This window comes from Octopus bimaculoides, chromosome 1 (genome assembly GCF_046866305.1).
Source record: "Octopus bimaculoides isolate indiv1 chromosome 1, ASM4686630v1, whole genome shotgun sequence".
NCBI classification, from domain to species: domain Eukaryota; kingdom Metazoa; phylum Mollusca; class Cephalopoda; order Octopoda; family Octopodidae; genus Octopus; species Octopus bimaculoides.
Window position 1 is genome coordinate 34,039,041 of NC_142928.1, and position 15,214 is coordinate 34,054,254.

General features: G+C 36.3%; 1 protein-coding gene across 12 annotated transcripts in view; it reads right to left on the reverse strand.

Annotated features, from left to right (window-relative positions):
* LOC106878029 (solute carrier family 66 member 2) overlaps window positions 1–15,214 on the reverse strand; it is a 288,127-nt gene that overhangs the window by 248,491 nt on the left and 24,422 nt on the right. For 2 of the 12 annotated variants that reach the window (XM_052965957.2, XM_014927112.3), the window contains exon 1: window positions 9,120–9,819. The exons of 1 other annotated variant lie outside the window; for it this stretch is intronic. The gene's annotated coding sequence lies outside the window, so the exon portion shown is untranslated. 9 more of the 12 variants (XM_014927113.3, XM_014927115.3, XR_008263579.2 and 6 more) reach the window with 8 other exon arrangements.

Genomic DNA, 15,214 nt, shown 5'->3' on the forward strand with positions numbered 1-15,214 from the left:
TATATATCATAATGTAATTTTTCATGACTGCATTAAATAAATAAAATTCTACCGAAACAGCTGTTGTAAATTTTAAATGTCATTTGCGTTTACTGTGTGTGTGTGTGTGTGTGTGTGTGTGTGTGTGTGTGTGTGTGTGTGTGTGTGTGTGCGCGCGCGCGCGCGTAATCATTATGATATTTACAGCAAAATTATATTGTTATATATATTCAGAACTGGTAAAGTAACAGACGAAACACATTGTGGTATTTAATAATGTCCATATTTTAAACGCTATCAATGTTGATTTTGCTTCCCATATCTCATGGAGAAGGTGCAAATAGTATCAGTAAGATACTAGGAATCAACTAAATTGACTGCAACCCTCTCATATAAATTTCTGGCCTTGTGCTTTTGTAAGAAATCAATATCGATCCAGTGAAGTTTTAATATGTAGTGAGCCCTGATATGAACACAAATGCATACATCTGAACATTTTTTTTCTTTTTGGTTAAACAAGAACTGCTATCAATTTTTAAATAGGTCTGAGCTGAGAACACTTGTAATTGAAGGAAATTTCTATATGAGAACACTTGTAATTGAAGGAAATTTCTGTAACAAAATAATCTGGTTCTCTTGATCATTGGAAGCTTATGGTATTTGATTGTAGGTGAAATTAGAAATAGTAAGATGCGAGCAAACAATATGTCAGAGATATGAAGCCTTGTTATAATGATTCACTGGTGTGTTCAAACATTATAATTAGATATCATACAGATTAGCAAATTTCATTTCATCTTCTGTTTTAAATTGAATCTGTCTTTTCCATTCAACTGTGAAATACTTTATTAATTAAATCATGCTAACATCAAATGAAAAAACAAAAGAAAAAATATTAATTATAACAAGTTATTTTCATTTTTTGATAATACAAATATATTCTTCTTGTTCTTATATTATAAATGTTTACCACTGCCATGTTCCAAATATTTTTTCATGCACTATACTGGTGGGCAGATGTTATTCTTTGTATCATACTCTGCTAGTATTTTTCCATTAATCCTTTATTACAATAAACAAGGGAATGGCTTTACCAATACAAATTTCAACCAATCTGTGTTACAACCTGTATTTAAAGTGATTTCCCATAAAATTATCTATCTCGAACACTGTCAGCTTTATTTTCATTAATCTGATAAAAATCAGTTTTTCAATACCAATTGACTATAACTATTAACACATTTATGTATGATAGAATAGATATATATATATTTTTTAAAATACAACTAAGAAGAAAATGCATTGGATCGATAATATAGAGAATTTTAAAATGTAAAATATTAAAACATCAAATTCAAAAGGAATGCGAATGCAATAGAAGCAAACTGATGTAGGGTAAATATAAACCGTTCATATTCACTAGTCTAGAGGTAAACAGCTAAATTCAAATAAACAACTGAGCTATTTCAAGAATGTTCTATTTTATTATTGAGAATATAATAGATTTGTTCTTACAATCAAAGAATGAGATTTATAAAAAGAAAACTATTTTAAAAAGTGACCTCGAGAAATCTCTTCTATATTCACTTCTGAGAGTGGAATGAGAGAATAATAATTTTAAAAAAAAGTATCTAAAACAATTTATTGCAAAAATATTATTAAATGCCATTATCAATTATGAAAGGTATATTAAAACCACATCTTCTGAAATCAAGTATTAGCTCATAAATTTTCATGTGTGAGATATTGACATAAAGCAAACCAGAAAAGGAAATAATCCAACTTTTGATTTTCAAAAGTTATCGTGCAGTTTCAGGCAATGTACTTCAGAAATATATCAGCCACGCCTGCATAGGCACAGGTGTGGCTGTGTGTAAAGAAGTTTGCTTCCCAACCACATGGTTCCAGGTTCAGTTCTACTGTATGGCACTTTGGGCCTTCTACTATAGCCTCGGGCCAACCAAAGCCTTGTGAGTGGATTTGGTAAACAGAAACTGAAAGAAGCCTGTCATGTGTGTGTTGTTTTTTGAGTGTGTGGGTGTGTGTGCATGTGTCTTTGTGTCTATGTTTAGATCCCACTACCACTTGACAACCGGTGTCGATGTGTTTATAGAAGACACTTGCCCAAGATGCCACGCAGTGGGACTGAACCCAGAACCATGTGGTTGGTAAGCAAGCTACTTACCACACAGCCACCTCTTCTAATTTCCTGAATACAAACATATACATTATCTTTAGTCAAATAATCTTGCTTTATTCCTATCTATACTTTTAACTATTTTTATCATCTGCTTTTAACTTAATGCCTTCAAAATATTGCACAAACATTTTTTTAATAATATTTAAGCTAACACGGAAGCTCCTCACCAGCGTTTCTTAGAGTGAGGTGAGCTCACAGAGGGGTAGTAAATGCCAAGAGGAGATTGGATGTTTAGAAGTTTTTAAATCCTATTGATATCAAATGAAAAACAAAAAGCAAAATTATGTACAGTTTACATTAATCAGAGTGGTGACCTCATTTTGATTGTTGTTTTCCCTACATTTTGGCCGTATACGCACCCGCCTTCTTCAGGTGTCTTGTGATTCACCTTAGTGGATAAAGGCATTAGTTAAAGCAGTGCAATCAGCTAGAGGTCCAAGTAAGACACTAAGGTGGATCACAAGACATCTGAAGAAGGTTGGAGCATACAACAGCTGAAACATAGCAAAAGCAACCATCAAGATGAGGACAGCATCCCAACTGATGTTAAACAATGTACATAATATAAAATTCCTCATCTCAGAAAAATAAAATTGAGAAAAAATTAGTTACAATAAATTATTTTCAAGTTTGAATTCAAATATTTTCTTCTTGTTCTTATATTTGAAAAAACAAATGTATTTACCCTGCCATGTTCCAAATATTTTTTTATGCACTATAACTATGGTCAGATGTTATTTTTAGTACCGTATTCTGCTAGCATAGTTGTGGTTTTTCTTAGAAATAAAATATTTAAACCAGGTACAATACTTATATTTTAAATACATTTTCAAAGATACAAAACAAAACTATTATTGGTATTAGAATATGAGGACAGTGTGTTATCAGTGAGCATAAAATATGACAGATGATGTGCCAAGGTTCAAAATAAGTTAGTTATATAAGTCCTCACCTAGTCTAGTAATTACTATAAATATTTAACATAAGGGGCACTAGTTCACAAATATCTAAAAACAAAAAGGCACATGCTGGATGGAGTGATATACAAAAATATGAATAACAAACTATTGTACAAAATTAATTCTGTTTGATAAAATAATCTCCAAAAGAGGATCTTTTGTAAAATGCCTTCTAGAGAAAGGAGGTGCTAAGCTACAACAGTTTGAGAACCACTACCCTCAATTGTCATTCTGTCTAATAGAAACAGCTGTCAAATCTCTCGCAAATCAAACTCTACCATCTTAAAACTGGAAATGAATTCATCAGATAATGTAGTTCCAGAAGAAAATAGATGAAACAGTCATGGTTGGAACACCTGTAACCACAAGGTTTGCTTGATCAGCGAGCTACATAACAACAATTAAATGACACTAATAGTGTCACAAAGATCATGTTTTCATTTTGCACACCTTGTTCAAGAGCAATTTGTGAGAATTCAATAAAATATATCAGGTACCTCTTAAAGTTTTAATAGTTTCCAAAATCTCTTGACTCACTTCATCAACACTTTCTAATAATAACCATGCACTTATTCTCTGTCTCACTCTTCCATCCTTTTAATATCCTTTCATCTTATCATTGAAATAACAAGCTGGAATCAAGCTTACAAGAAGCAGTCTTATCTTCTGTTCTGTTGCTCAGCAATAATTTGACTCAATTTCAACAATGGGTAACAGAAACCTAGTATTATATTCTGAGCTGAAATCCTGTCAAGGTCAACTTTGCCTTTCATCCACTTGGGGTCAATAAAATAAGTACCAGTTGAATACTGGGGGAAAGGGTCAATGTAATTGACTAGCCTCCTTCTTCAAAATTTCGGGTTCTGTGCCTACAGTAAAAAGAATTATCAAAAAACTATTCAGTAAAACTAAAATAAAGCATATTTTGAGGAAAGCAGGCTTCACATATGACATAACATGTCTCCACAATCCTCAGAGGGCTGCTGAAGACAGCAATTCTCAAGTCAGGAGAATGTAAGTCCCTGCTTGGAGAAGATACCAGATGCTAATATTTCCAAAAGATTTGTAATTCACTGTATTCAGTCAGATGAAATAAAATGTTAGAAAGTATTTCACTTCCCATAAGAAATACCAGCATAAGATACAAATCCTCAACTCATGCATATATAAGCCAATACTGTATCCATTTGCCCAATGTATAGGTGCAGGTATGGCTATGTGGTTAAGAAGTATGCCTCCCAACCACAGTGAAGGTGTGTGGCTTAGTGGTTAGGGTATTCAGCTTGCGATCATAAGGTTGTGAGTTCAATTCTCAGTGATGCATTGTGTCCTTGAGCAAGACACTTTATTTCACGTTGCTCCAGTCCACTCAGCTGGCAAAAATGAGTACTACCTGTATTTCAAAGGGCCAGCCTTGTCATACTCTGTAACATGCTGAATCTTCCTGAGAACTACGTCAAGAGTACACGTGTTTGTGGAGTGCTCAGCCACTTGCACATTAATTTCGGATCAACTGGAACCCTCGTCATAACCAACAGGTGCCAATTTTTTTGTTTTTTCCAATGACATGATTTTGGGTTCAATCCCACAGCACAATACCTTGGACAGAGGCGTCTTCTACTATAGCCCCAGGCCGAACAAAAGACTTATGAATAGATTTGGGAGATGGAAACTGAAAGAGGCTTGTTGTATATGTATGAACGTATGTGTGCATGCATGTATGTATTTGTGTCTCATTGTCTTGATATCACATGATAGTTGTAAAAATATGTCCAGCCATGGTGGAATATTATCTTGCTTGGAAATAAGTGAGGGTTAGCAATAGGGAGGGCAGCTGGCTATGGAAAATCTTAGTAAAAGAATTCCATCTATATGATCCATGCAAGCATGGAAAGTGGATGCTGAGATGATAACAATGACTTTGATTTAATAGCAACTTAAAATCCTGTCAAAATTACACTAGCATTTTACCTTGAGAGAGATTATTCTTTAGACCAGTTCAAAACTAAATTTAACACAAAGCAGACTAACTTCTACTGACCTTTCTATATCTCTCCTCTCTATCTTCTATTCTAAATCTCGTAGCCAAATTTTCTTACCTAAATATTATTTTTGATAAAATTAAAATTAGGTAACACCTCCCTATATACTGAGTTCAAATACTGCTCAATTTGACTTCATCTTTTAGCCTTCCAGGGTCAATAAAATAAGTGTTGGTCAAGTACTGGAATTAATATTGTTGAATATACTCTAAAAGATGCTGTCCTGGTAAAAGAATGAAATAATTTTTGTCATGACATGTGCTAAATATACCACATTTAATACTATCTCCAAAGCATATATTTCTAGAATACAGAGTGGTCACATCCTTGTACTTTGAGAGTATGCCCTGGCTCATTGCCATCTTCTTTCTCACCCTCTCTCTCTCTCCAACTGGGATGACCACATATACCTTCTGCTGCAAGACACTTGTTTCTGTCCCTCTATCATAGTTCAACCTTTCATCACCTGGCACAAAGCCACCTCTTTCAATACCTCTTCCCCTCTCAATTGAGGGGACTTTGTCTCACAAGTTATATGGTGACTTCACTGGTGCTGGTGCCACATAAAAAGCACCCAGTCCACTCTGTAAAGTGAATGGCATTAGGAAGGGCATCCAACCATAAAACCATGCCATAGCAGACTTCACTGGTGCCACATAAAAAGCACCCAGTACACTGTAAAGCGGTTGACATTAGGAAGGGCATTCCACTGTAAAAACCATGCCAAAGCGGCTAATGGAACTTGGTGCAGTCCCCCCAGGCTTATCAGCTCCAGTCAAACCATTCAACCCATGCCAGTATGGAAGGCAGATGTTAAATAATGATAATGTTGACAATGAGAGTGATGTGAAAAATAGCAGCTTTTTAGTTTTATTTCTATATGTTGTACAAATATTTTTGAACAGGTTTACATTTTTTCCCAGACTATCATGGTAGGGAAATGGTTTGAAAAATTTAATCATTAACTGCATCCTTTTTGAAAAAATAATTTTTTTCTAATGTTCTTATTCAACTGTTAAAAATCAATTTCTAAAAATGAATTAAAAATAGAAATGCTCAGTTTTTATCATCACCTTTCCTCATATTCATCTACAATCTGTCAAAACTTCTATGTTTGATTGTAAACATTTCTTTAAATTTAAACAAAAATTAAATGAAGACCATGACCTTTGCAGCCCTCAAAGACTACTGAGATTGAGGCGGTCAATGCTTAATTCTACTACTCCAAAATATTTTTTTAAAAACAAGCTACCAAATACAATCAAGTCAACAGGAGAAAAAAAAAAGTCTAAATAAACTAGTGATGAGCTGTGTCAACAAAATTCATAAGGTAAATGGGTGTGCCATGAGAAGAGGTGAACTTTAACGTCTAGGGCAGGTCCTTTCTCAGAGACACAAACTTATCTGACAATAAGGTTGTTATGATTATATGTGCAGGGTTTGATGAATTTTGGAAGCAATATTAATAGGGAAATTAAGAAACCTCATTAAAAAAAAAGTGAAAAGGACAAAGTTGTTCAGTACAAAACCAAAATCTTCTTACCCACCCCCTTCATAATTCATACAGAAATATTCAACTATAGGAATAGTTCAATCGTTCATTTACTTTATTTGAAAAGCTACTGCAGCCTGCAGTATTTCTCCTGAAAACAATATGAAATGTCATTATTTCCTGAGCGTTACAAGTCAGATTTAAAGGATAAGATTAAATTTAACAGTGAGGTGAGCCTTTAGGGTGTTCAAGACTCACTTTTCATACATGCAAAGCAAAACATACCCAGGTTTTGACTTAAAATGAAACAAGAATATTTGTCCTTTGCTTCTAAAGATGCTATATTCATAATGAGTCACCTACAATTAAAACACCATTGAAATAATTATCTCACAAGAATATTTCTTACAAATAGTATATTTACCTTACGAAGCTATTTTCTCAGCAAGTAAATATTTCAATAGCTAAAAAGATTGATTTACTTACCTAAAGTAATATATTATTTCTACCCTCAAAATTTGCACATATTAAGACAGTAAGGCTCCATTCTTATCCTAAAAATATTGGGCGAATTTGAAGAAAAATTGATAAACATAGTAGGTCCCATGTGCACATACCAGATGAAGCTTTTATTCTACAAGCAGACTGTCTCTGTTTTGTGCTAATCCAACAGCTACTATTATCTATCATAGCTGCTGCACTGAAGGAACTTTGCAACAATGTCCCATTAAACGACAGTTCTTGGCGTAACACATGGATACAATTGAATCGCAACAACCAAATTTTCTGTTGACGTGCTCTGCTGTCTTCAGCTATTTATCACTTTCACGACTATTGCTTCGTACATTTCCCACTCCCCTCTCTTGTACATTCCCCTATCACCTAAAAACGACTACCCGCACAGTTAACACCGCCCTACCACACTTTATGGCCGGCAACAATTTCAAGTAGGAGATCAATAAACCTGATCTTATTTATGTGCTTGTTTGTTTCTTTCTTTATTTGTTTTCACGTTTTATTTTTATTCATTTTCATTTTATATCCTTTTAGAGATGCCTAACAATGATTGGTTCGTTCTTTCTGTTGCAGAGCAATATTTAATAACAATAGGAAAATACCAAAATAATTAATTAGTTGTCTGCTAAAACACAAATACATTCATTTTTATATAAATATATATGTATACACTCATGCAATTATACATATTTGGTATATTGACACGACATAGACAACTTCCTTTCTTTCACACCCTCTTCCTCAATCGAACGTGTCAGTTCATTATCGTACTCTTTTTTTTTCTTTTTTTTTTCTTGTTTCTCATTGAAAATATATTCTTACTACGACCCAGTAAATTTATCAATGAATGTCCGTCCATATGAAAAGAATTAGCAACTTAACTCGCTGCCAATATCCCTACTGCAGTAAGAAATCATCAAATGAAACTGGTTGCAGCAATGGACTGAACGAACGAAGGAAAAAACGAACGAAGTAAACAGACAGGTTTCATCCTCGGATGGGTGCCAGTAAATGGATGGATAGATAGATAAATGGGTGGATAGATGGATAGACGGGTTAGATTTCTAGAACTTATGATATATCCTACAAACAGACCAGCAGAAAATAGAACTTGGTATTATTATTATTTTATAACATGTACTGCACACGTGCAAAATGAACTCTGTTAACGCGGATGTGGCAAGATAACAAACTGGTAGTAGAAATTACAAACCAGCCAAACTAACAAATCTTTATTGATACACATAAGATGAGGATGTGTGGTATTGAATATACAACGGATAATTTCTCAAGAAATGGTAAAGATTAAAAAAGAAAAACAAGTAGAGGGCAATAGGTTTGAATTAATGATAATAAAATTGTGATTTTCATTGAGTAATGGGGAAGTAAAAATAAAAATTAAATATAAACTAACAACAGATGGACTTGAAAATAGACGAAATAACAATCATGGGCTGATCAGCAACTGCTTGTTAATTATTAAAAGTCTGCTTTCAAATAAGTAATCTTGTATGTATATATGTACATCCTATAAACATATTAATGTGTCTATGTATATTCACGTATTCACAAACACAAACAGAACATATAGAAGCAAACATACGATCGTGTATATTTATATGTGTGTATGTGTATATATATATATATATATATATATAATGTGCGTGTGTGTATGTACGTGTATATGTGTGTATACATATATGTATACACACGGTTACACATAGAAATACATTACATACATACATACACATGTATATATATACAGACACACACACACACACACAGAAGTTATATGGTTAATGTTTAACGTAAACGGAAAGAACGGGACAGCGTTAAAATAAGTTTAAATAATATGTAGATGCATTCACGATATAAGTTGAAAATAAATAAATAAATAGATAAATGCCAGTTAGTAAAGTGTAACTTCTTACCTCTGTGTCTATAACGAAGCACCATTTGTGTCTAAGCAGTCGATGTGTCGACAATACTGAGCTGACATCAATTAGTAGCCGCAGATTAGAAAAACACAAGGCTTCTCGATGTTCTTATTACTGAATGCCCAGTATGAGTTACAAAATGCTTCTGTCACGTTAGTATCTCGGTTAACAGGATATGCGATTTCTTCCCTTCCATAGGTTGCTTTTCTTCTGTTGTACTTGCTTTGTTTGTTTGGTGTTGTTATTGTTGTTGTTGATGATGATGATGACGTTCGTGGAGGTGGGTGTGGCGATAGGTGTGAGGATATGTGGTTGTTGCTGTTATTGTTATTTGTTTATCTCCCTTCTAACACCTTCAAGGAAGATGAAATGATCCATCAGTGAAGCTGCATTCACCAGTAAAAATGTTTAGGGTGATAGCAGTAACTGGAAAAAAAAAATCACACACACACATACGCCACGTGTGCACACACCACGCGCACACATACACTCACACACACACACACACACACAGATAGAGAAAGAAAGAAAGTGTAGAGAGAGAAAGATGAACGACCGAAGAGAGTGAAGCAGTTAGGAATGAGATCTTATGGCTTGAGCAGGGTCTGGAGCCCAATATTAACTTGTGTATCCAATGGTTGACTATGCAGGGGCCCCAGTTCATTACTTTACATTGGGATTATAATGGAGCTATGGTTGCCCTGGTTACCTGTAAACACACATGTATGCATATCTATGTATGTAACCACGTGCGTGTGTGTGTGTGCGTGTGTGTATGTGTGCACATGTCTTGTGGTTGTGTAAATTTATAGCTGCATATATGCATGTAATCATATATACATACATACACACACACATACACAAATACATATATACATACATGCATATATATGTATGTATGTATGTCTATGTATGTATATATATATCATCATTGCCATCATTTAATGTCTGTTTTCCATGCTGGAATGGGTTGGACAATTTGACAGGAACTGGTATGGCCAGGATCCACACCAAGATCCATTGTCTGTTTTGGCATGGTTTTTACTGCTGGATGCCCTTCCTAACATCAACCACTTTACAGAGTGGACTAGGTGCTTTCTACATGGCATAAGCACCAGTGCTTTCTACATGGCACCAGCATTAGTGCCTTTTATGTGACACCAGCACCAGTGCTTTTTATGTGGCACCAGTACTGATAGGGTTACCAAGTAACTTGTAAGACAAAGGTCCCTTTCAGCTGGGAGGAGGGGGTAGTAGGGTGAAAGTACTAATTGATGAGGGATTAGAGCTATAGAGGGGGTAGGTGTTTTGCTGCAGATACATGAATACTCCAGTTGAAAAAGAAAGGAAAGGCAAGTTAGAGAGTAAAATGAAAGAGAGAAGGCAAGACAGAGAATAAAATAAAGAGATCAATATTGGAAGAGATGATGGTGAAGACATGTTGGGACATGCCCTCAAATGATTTTAAGGGTGGTGAGAATACGTGGGCTGATACAGAGGTTTGGACTCGATGGGCGGGTAGATTGGAGGTGATAAGACAAACGATGGAGCGAGATATTGGAGAGGCTCAGGGGCAGGTAGGGGTTGTGGTAGGTATGCGAGGACATTGAGGATGATAGCAGAGAAGCGAGGTGTTAATGATGTAGAACAACGCAGAGGAGAGAAGACACAGAAAAGAGGTGGTAGGTGGAGACAGTAGGCATGGGAAGATAATGGGAAATGGAAGCGGTTCAAGGTGGGGAAGGAGGTAATTGAGAGAATAGCGGGATGTAGTAAGTACCTATTCTGCTCCCAGATGATACAGAAGTGATGGGTTTAGAGGATAAAAGGTAGGAGGGAAATGATTGATGGGGACTTTTTACATGATATAAGCAGAGCCCCTCACAGACAAGCATTAAATAAGCCTTAACCAAAGTCATTTAGGATATCAATTCTGCTGTGGTGGACAGGTCTTTGAGTACAGCAAGGCACCCAATATTTTGGTCCTTGGTTATCTCCTTCATAAGGCTCAGTGTCTTGAGTTCAGCCTTCAGTACTATGTCCCATGTCTTCCTGGGTCTCCCTCTTCCATGAGTTTCATTCCCTTTAACTGATCGGCACTTCTTTATGCAGCTGTCCTCATTCATACACATCACATGACCAGTCTTTTCCCTTTGCACACTGCATCTAATTCCTCTCATGCATAACTTTTCTTCCAACACACTAGCACTCTGTCACTCATGTACACCAACATTGCACATCCAGCAGAATGTATTAGCTTCATTCCTCTCTAGTCTTCACATGTCCTCTGGATTCAAGTCCCACATCTCACTACCTCATCGCCGTCATTATCATTGTCATTGTATGTATATATATATATATATATATATATATATATATATATATATATATATATATATATATATAGAATGAATGGGAGAAAGAGAGCCTGCCGTATGTCGACCCAACAGAGGGACCAGCTATCCGAGTTGATAGTACCAGGGTAGATAAAGCAATTAAGAGTATGAAGACAGGGAAAGCCCCCGGCCCATCAGGAATCACTGCAGAGATGCTCAAAATATCTGGCAGTGTTGGCTACAGCCTAGTCACCCGTATTACGAACCAGGTGTTACACGAAGGAGTCATACCCAATGACTGGTGTAGCAGCACCATAGTCAACTGCTACAAAGGCAAAGGTGACGCTTTAGATACAAATAACTACAGAGGCATCAAGCTGTTAGATCAGGTTATGAAAGTTACAGAGAGGGTCATAGCCCAACTAATTAGGGAGTGAATCAATTTAGATGAGATGCAGTTTGGGTTCGTGCCAGGTAAAAGCACTACTGATGCCATATTTCTAGTAAGACAGCTGCAGGAGAAATACCTAGCCAAGGATAAACCTCTGTACTTGGCTTTTGTTGACATGGAGAAAGCCTTTGACAGGGTCCCCCGATCCCTTATCTGGTGGTCAATGAGGAAACTTGGCATAGAAGAATGGTTAGTGAGAGCTGTGCGAGCCATGTACAGAGATGCTGCCAGTAAGGTGAGGATTGGAAATGAGTACAGCAATGAATTCTGGGTAGCGGTAGGGGTCCACCAAGGTTCCGTCCTCAGCCCCCTCCTATTTATCATAGTCCTCCAGGCGATCACAGAGGAGTTCAAGACAGGTTGCCCCTGGGAGCTCCTCTATGCTGATGACCTTGCACTAATTGCGGAGTCACTATCAGAACTAGAGGAGAAGTTTCAGGTGTGGAAGCAAGGACTAGAATCGAAGGGCCTTAGAGTCAACCTAACTAAAACCAAAATCCTAATAAGTAGGAAGGTAAATAAAACACAAACCCCTTCAGGTAGATGGCCCTGCTCAGTATGTAGAAAAGGAGTAGGTAGTAACTTTATAAGATGTACCCGGTGCAAGCTATGGACACATAAGAGGTGCAGCAATATCAAAGGTAGGTTAACTAGGACGTTAGTTTTTGTATGTGGCAGATGTTCAGGTGCAATAAAGACTGTAAACAAACAGGAAACAACTCCTATCTCATTCCAGAGTGAAAAACTAGAGGTAGTCGATAGCTTCCGCTATCTGGGTGACCAAGTTAGTAGTGGGGGTGGGTGTGCTGAAAGTGTAGCTGCTAGAATAAGAATAGCCTGGGCAAAGTTTAGAGAGCTCTTACCTCTGCTGGCGACAAAGGGACTCTCACTCAGAGTAAAAGGCAGACTGTATGACGCATGTGTACGAACAGCCATGCTACATGGCAGTGAAACATGGGCTGTAACTGCTGAGGACATGCGTAAGCTTGCAAGGAATGAAGCCAGTATGCTCCGTTGGATGTGTAATGTCAGTGTGCATACCCGTCAGAGTGTAAGTATCTTGAGAGAAAAGCTGAACATTAGAAGCATCAGTTGCGGTGTGCAAGAGAGACGATTGCGCTGGTATGGACATGTGGGGAGAATGGATGAGGATAGCTGCGTGAAAAAGTGCCACACCCTAACAGTTGAGGGAACCCGTGGAAGAGGTAGGCCCAGGAAGACCTGGGCTGAGGTGGTGAGGCAAGACCTTTGAACATTGGGCCTCACTGAGGCGATGACTACTGACCGAGACCTTTGGAAATGTGCTGTGCGTGAGAAGACCTGGCAAGCCAAGTGAGATTGTTGGCAGTGCCCCTGGACTGGCTCTTGTGTGGGTGGCACATAAGATGCACCATTTTGAGCGTGGCCGTTGCCAGTACCGCCTGACTGGCCTTCGTGCGGGTGACACGTAAAAGCACCCACTACACTGAGTGGTTGGCGTTAGGAAGGGCATCCAGCTGTAGAAACTCTGCCAAATTAGATTGGAGCCTGGTGTTGCCATCCGGTTTCACCAGTCCTCAATCAAATCGTCCAACCCATGCTAGGATGGAAAGCGGACGTTAAACGATGATGATGATGATGATGATATATATATATATATATATATATATATATATATATATATAGTTTTAGGGAAAAGAACCAAGTAACTATATATTTATATATATTTTATATATATTTTAATCCGTAAAGCTCAATATAATTTTAATTTTTTATAAATTGATTTTAATTGAGTTTTTACCTGTAATTTTGGATTTTGTCCCTAATATTATTATATATATATATATATATATATATATATATATATATATATATATATATATATATATATAAGAGCATTCTCTTTTCCATCACATATATATATATTTCATTTATATTAAGGGTATTACTATACATAAATGCCTCAGCTAGGAGGGACTCTTAAAGTCAAAACTACCATAATAAACAAGGGAATAATTAATGATTTTTTTCCCATATGAGGTTTTTCACACTAACTACTTGATGAATTCTTACAAAGATTTTATACTATTTTTAAATTGTATATATATATATATATATATAGTAGAATGATAAGAAGAAAGTTCTTGGTACAGTATAATATATTTGAAAAAAATGAGTAGAGATGGCTTTTGGAGAGATAATTTTTAGTTTAATAATAATGTTTACAATTGGTGACTGGTATGAGTTTCAAGCTTTAAATAGCTGGCCATTTGAAGCTTGAAACTCATACCAGAGTCACCAATTGTAAACATTATTATTAAAATAAAAATTATCCCCCAAAAAAGCCATCTCTACTCATCTTTTCAAATGTATATATATAAACGCACACACCCCCACACACACAATCACACACACACACACACACACACACACACACACACACACACACACACACACACACACACATAATATAAATATGCATGTATATATATAAATATATTTTATGTAGTTGAGCAGTATATCCTTGGTTATGGTATATAACTGGTTAGAAAGTTACCATTGGTTTCACGCCCACTATTGCACCTGGTAATATAGGTAACTCATCAAACCTACTGGCCAGAAGCACAAGGCCTCTTTACTGTACCGTCTTGATCAGTTTGGTGGTAAAAAAGAATGAAATTAAAAAACCCTTTCTGAGAGGGAAAGAAGAGTTACCTTCCCTTGAACAATTCCAGCTATGACAAAAATGGGTCAATCTGTGTATGTTTTATTCCATTCTCTATTCCACAAACACAGAAGATCATACTTCCAAAATGAATTTTCTGTCATGAGGGTATCTGCTAAAAATTTCACTTTTCAAATTCAGGAAAGTACCTACATCTTGTGAATTTTCTAGAATCATTGTCCTTTCAGCTAAGCAAAGTTTGCACCATCTACTTCCATTGAGGTATGGCCCAGGTTGTTCCAGCAGCTTCCAATTAATTTTGTATGGCATTCCCATCTTTTAAACGCCATATATAGCTACCTAATGTTGTAACGTTGCACCTCTTTGAGATCCTACAAAGGACCTATGGTTATTTAACCTGGCCTTAAAGGGACCTTCTATTACTCCAATATATTTCTATGTGTGTGTCCTTTCATTACTGCTGCTGCTTTTGTTGGGACTGAATCTAAAATTTCAGCTATACCTCTCTCAATAACTTCCATAAATTAATTCATCAACTTGATACCTCCCTAATCATACAGCCATGCCAGTGCCTACTGGTATATCTGTAGGTAACCTATACCTATATCCATATATATCATCATCATCATTATCATCA